Source organism: Phascolarctos cinereus, unplaced genomic scaffold, assembly GCF_003287225.1.
Source record: "Phascolarctos cinereus isolate Bilbo 61053 unplaced genomic scaffold, phaCin_HiC Scaffold_8;HRSCAF=390, whole genome shotgun sequence".
Lineage (NCBI taxonomy): Eukaryota > Metazoa > Chordata > Mammalia > Diprotodontia > Phascolarctidae > Phascolarctos > Phascolarctos cinereus.
The window spans coordinates 61,392,741-61,398,740 of record NW_027556291.1 but is presented as its reverse complement, the minus strand read 5'-3'; positions in this window follow the sequence as shown (position 1 = coordinate 61,398,740).

Genomic DNA, 6,000 nt, shown 5'->3' with positions numbered 1-6,000 from the left:
ACTTAACTGCCCCCTAGGAGATATATTCTTAACCAAACAAGGAATAGATGGAATTCTAAAAGATAAAATAGATACTTTTTACATGAAACTCAAATTTATGCACAAAGTAAATGCACCTAGATTAAGAAGGGAATTGAGGGAAAAGCTCTTTATAATGAAGGGTTTTTTTAGATAACAGTTTGGTATTTAAGACATAGAGTGTTCTAAAAGTCTCAATTCCAAAAGCTTAAAATGGCACTAAGATTTTGGTGACATAATATATAAATAACATATATGTGTATGTGTATACATATGTATGTTGTATACACATATATGTTGTTATCTAGTCATTTCAGTTGTGTTTGACCCCATTTGTGACCCCATTTAGGGTTTTCTTGGCCAAGATACTGGAATGGTTTTCCATTTCCTTCTCCACCTCATTTATAGATGAGGAGACAGGTAAACATGGTTAAGTGACTTGCCTAGGGTCACATAACTAGTAAGTGTCTGAGGCTGGGTTTAAACTCCAGATCTTCCTGACCCCAGGCCCTGCACTCTGTCCACTGCGCCACCTAGTATGTACATAATATATGTATAACCAAAATCCACTGCCTAATAAATAAGTGGCCAAAGGATATGAACAAACAGTTCTGAAAGAATTGCAAACTATTAACATCTTTATGAAAAAATGTTGTAAACCACTAATGATAAGAGAAGTGCAAATCAAAATAACCCTGAGGTATGCCTTGTAAATTGGCAAAAATGACCAAAAATGGAAACAGTCAATACTGGAAGGGTTGTGGGGAAATAGGCACAAGAGTACATTGTTAGTGAAGCTGTGAAGAAAGCAATTTGGAATTATGCAATAAAATAACTAAAAGTCATCTTTTGACATAGAGATTCTAGTCATGAACATGACTCCCCAAAGAGGCTGTAGATAAGGAGGATTCCAAAATATACCAAAATATAGCAGCACTTTTTGTGAGCAAAGAATTGGAGACAAAGTAGGAGCTCATCCACTGGGGAATGGCTAACCTATGGTCCATGAATGTAATGCGATATTATTGTCCTATAAGAAACAATCAATTTGACAAATACAGAGAAACATGGGAAGATTTGCACAATCTTATGCAGAGTCATTGGCATCAAAGTCAGTGCAATGACTACAACAATATAAATGGAAAAACCAACAATCACAAAACAATAAAAGATGAATATTGCAAAATTATAAAGAATAAGCGTGGCTCCAAGGGAGAGATATAAGAAGGGACCCCTATCCCACTCCTTTGCAGAGGTGGGAGGTTCACAGGTATAATACATTATATGTGTTTTCAGACTTTTTCAATATATTTATTAATGTTGGTTTTTCTCTTTTTTCTTAAAATAATATTATTTGTTATATGGGGCTGGCTTTCTCAAAGGAAAAGGGGAAAGAATACTGGAAGAAATGTTGGTAATGTGTATGTATATGTGTATATATGTATATATAGTGTGTATGCACATATATACACATGCATAATGCATACATACACATACATAATAGGTCATTTGATCCTACCATATCATTCTCTCTCTCTCTCTCTCTCTCTCTCTCTCTTTCCCTCCCTCCATATATGTACTTTATCTATCTATATAGACATATCTCTATACTTATCTATCTATAAAGGGAGTACATATGGTAGAATCCAGTGATCTAGTATGTATGTGTGTATGTCTCTATCACTATCTATACAGAGAGAGATCACATATAATAGGATCCAACGACCTAGTGTTCTCCTGCGGAAGACAGCCCAAGAATGATAAAAAAAAAAAAACCTCTCAGTAAGGAAATTATGAAGATACAAGCAGAAGAAAAAGACAGATAGTAATCATAACTGTTAATGTGAATGGGATGAACTCTCCCATAAAACGGAAACGGATTGCAGAATGGATTAAAAACCATAATCCTACAATATGTTGTTTACAGGAAACACATTTGAAAAAGAGTGACACATACAGGGTAAAGGTAAAAGGCTGGAGCAGAATATATTATGCTTCAGCTGAAGTAAAAAAGCAGGGGTAGCAATCCTGATCTCAGACAAAGCAAAAGCAAAAATAGATCTAATCAAAAGAGATAAGGAAGGAAACTACATCCTGCTAAAAGGCACCATAGACAATGAAGTAATATCATTACTAAACATATATGCACCAAATGGTATAGCATCCAATTCTTAGAGGAGAAGTTCAGGGAGTTACAGGAAGAAATAGACAGCAAAACTATACTAGTGGGGGACCTCAACCTCCCCTCTCTGTACTAGATAAATCTAACCACAAAATAAACAAGAAAGAAGTTAAGGAGGTGAATAGAACATTAGAAAAGTTAGGTATGATAGACCTCTGGAGAAAACTGAATGGGGATAGAAAGGAATATACTTTTTTCTCAGCAGTACATGGCACATACACAAAAATTGACCATGTACTAGGGCATAAAAACCTCACAATCCAATGCAGAAAGGCAGAAATATTAAATGCATCCTTTTCAGATCATGATGCAATAAAAATTATATGTAATAAAGGGCCATGGAAAGATAGACTAAAAAATAATTGGAAACTAAATAATCTAATCCTAAAAAATGATTGGGTCAAACAACAAATCATAGAAACAATCAATAATTTCATTCAAGAGAATGACAATAATGAGACAACATACCAAAACCTATGGGATGCAGTGAAAGCAGTTCTTAGGGGAAGTTTTATATCTCTAAATGCTTACATAAATAAAATAGAAAAAGAGGAGATTAATGAATTGGGCATACAACTAAAAAAACTAGAAAAAGAACAAATTAAAAATCCTCAACTAAACACTAAATTAGAAATATTGAAAACCAAAGGAAAAATTAAGAAAATTGAAATTAAGAAAACTATTGAACTAATAAATAAAACTAAGAGCTGGTTTTATGAAAAAACCAATAAAATAGATAAACCTTTGGTTAATTTAATTTAAAAAAAAAAGAAGAAAACCAAATTACTAGTATCAAGAATGAAAAGGGTGAAGCTACCACCAAGGAAGAGGAAATTAAAACAATAATTAGGAATTATTTTGCCCAACTGTATGCCAACAAATTTGACAATCTTAGTGAAATGGATATATATTTACAAAAATATAAATTGCCCAGATTAACAGAAGAGGAAGTAAAATACTTAAATAACCCCAAATCAGAAAAAGAAATTGAACAAATCATTGATGAACTCCCTAGGAAAAAATTTCCAGGGCCAGATGGATTTACATGTGAATTCTATCAAACATTTAAAGAACAATTAATTCCAGTACTATAAAGACTATTTGGGAAAATAGGTGAAGAAGGAGTCTTACCAAATTCTTTTTATGATACAAATATGGTGCTGATACCTAAACCAGGAAGTCAAAACAGAGAAAGAAAATTATAGATCAATTTCTCTAATGAATATGGATGCAAAAATTTTAAACAAAATACTAGCAGATAGATTACAGCAACTTATCACAAGAATAATACACTATGACCAGGTAGGATTTATACCAGGAATGCAGGGCTGGTTCAATATTAGGAAAACTATCAGCATAATTGAGCATATCAACACCAAAACCAACAGAAACCTCATGATCATCTCAGTAGATGCAGAAAAAGCTTTTGACAAAAAAAGATGCAAGCAGAAATGATTCTGATAAGGAGGGGAAAGGGAAAATAGCATGATTTTTAACATTTTGCTGAAATCTAGGGATAGTATGTTTATTATACTCCCCTGATCTACCAGCCTAGTTTACTCCATCAAAAAGGGAGTTAGTCCAGTGCAACTTGCTCTTAATGTAGCCATACTGGATTTCAGTGATCCCTGCTTCCTAAGTACTCACAAAATCATTCCTTTAATAATATGTCTTAGAATTTTGTCAGTACTAGAAATCATACTCACCAGCCTAGAGTTTACAGAATTCACCCTCGTCCCTTTTTTGAAAATTGTGACAAATGTGTCCTTCTTCAGTCCTGAGGCACCATTTTCCACATCATCATATGGCTTATCAATCATAATACTTTACTTTGTATAAGCCTGGTGACTTGTGATGTTTGAAGCCAGCCAGATTCTGTCTGGCCATCTTTTTACTTATCTTGGATTTCTACCTTGCTAAACATGATGTTCGAGCTTTCTGAGTCCAAAGATTGTTGTCCTTGGCAAAGAAAGGAAGCAATGTGGTACAATGGAAAGAGCACTAGTTCTAGAATGTAAGGACCTTGATTCAAAGTCACTTCATTTCTCTGGTCCCTGGATTCTTCAGTGAAGGGGTGATAATAGCTAGCCCCTAAACTCTTTTCCAACGCTAGTTCCAAGAGCTATGGATGACCTTAGGCCCTTCTCCTCTCTGGGTCTCAGTTTTCCCCATCTTAAAATGGCAGGATTGGAATGGATTCTAAAGGCCCTGCTGACCCTAGAGCAAAATAAGAGTTTTTGCCATTTTCGTTATCCCGTCTACCCCAAACTTGTCATTTGAATCCCCATTTTGGCTTTCTTCTTGCCTCCAACAAAGCTTAAACATCTTTTTATTTCATCATTAGCCTCAGTTCATTTCCTAGTGAGCTCTTTGAGGCTGTGGGGTATTTTGTTTTGGACTTCATAGCCTCAGCCCCTAACATACATAGTACCTTGCACATTGTAGATGTGCAACATTAGTGTAAATGTGAGCTGCATTGCCTTCTGGGCTTTAGTGCTTCTGACATAATCCTTACTTGCCAGTTCATCATTTAGTCAGTTAGTAAGCATTTATTTAGCACCTGTTACTATGTGTCAGGGACACATCACCAACATTTGGGAATACAAAGAAGACAAAAGATAGTCCCTGCCCTCAAGGAGCCCCCAATCTAATGGAGAAGACAACATGCAAGCAGCTATGTACAAACAAGATGTAGACATGATCAATTAGAGATAATCAACAGTAGGAAAATACTAGAATTTTTTTTTACAGATAATTTTTTTTATCATGTAAAAGAATTGGTGTCAATATTGGCTCTTTCTGCCAAAACAAAGTTCCTTCAGGGCAGGGGCTTGGAAAACACTAGAATTAAGGGGGATTGCGGAAGGCTTCCTGTAGAAAGTGGGATTTGAACCAGGACTTGAAGGAATCCAGGGAAGCCAGGGGGCAGAAATGAGGAGGGAGATCATGTCCCCCCAGGCATCGAGGATGGCCAGTGAATATGCCCAGAGTCTGGAAATGGAACATCCAGGAGGCCAGTGGGGTCACTGTATAGCAGAACACATGGAGAGGGGAATATAAAGCATAAGAAGATTGGAAAGGTAGCGAAGGAAAGTTAGGAAGGGCTTTGAATGCCTGAGGATTGATTTTATACTTGATCCTGGAGATAATAGAGAGCCGCTGGAGTTTATTGAGTATGTGTGTGTGTGTGTGTGTGTGTGTGTGTGTGTGTGTGTGTGTGTTAGGGGGAAGGGCACAGGTGACATAAACAAGCTTTAGAAAGATCACTTTGACAGTTGAATAAAGGATAGAATGACTGGAATGGTTAGAGATGTGAGGCAAGGTCCTCATCCATCTCTACCTCTCAGCAGCCTTTGACACAGTCAGCCTCTTCTGGATACTTCTTGCTCCCTCCTGCTTTCTCCTCTTATCTGTCTGACTGCACCTTCTCGATCTCCTTTGCTGGATCTGCATCCAGGTCTTGCCTGCTAACCATGGATGTCCCCTAAGCCTTTGTCCTGGGCCCACTTTTCTCTTCCAATTCTTAATTTCTCTGGATGGTCTTATCAGTTCCGATGGATTGAATTATCTCTATGCTGATGATTCTCAAATCTACTTGTCTTGCCCTTGACTTCTCTGCTGACCTCCACTCTGGCATTTCCAACTGCCTATTAGACATCTTAGACTAGATGTCCCACGTACATCTTAAACTCAGCATGTCCAAAATTGAGCTCATTATGTTCTCTTCCAAAGCTTCCCTTCTTCCCAAGTTGGCTGTTCCTGTTGAGGATATTGGCCATCTTCCCATTCACCCAGGCTTA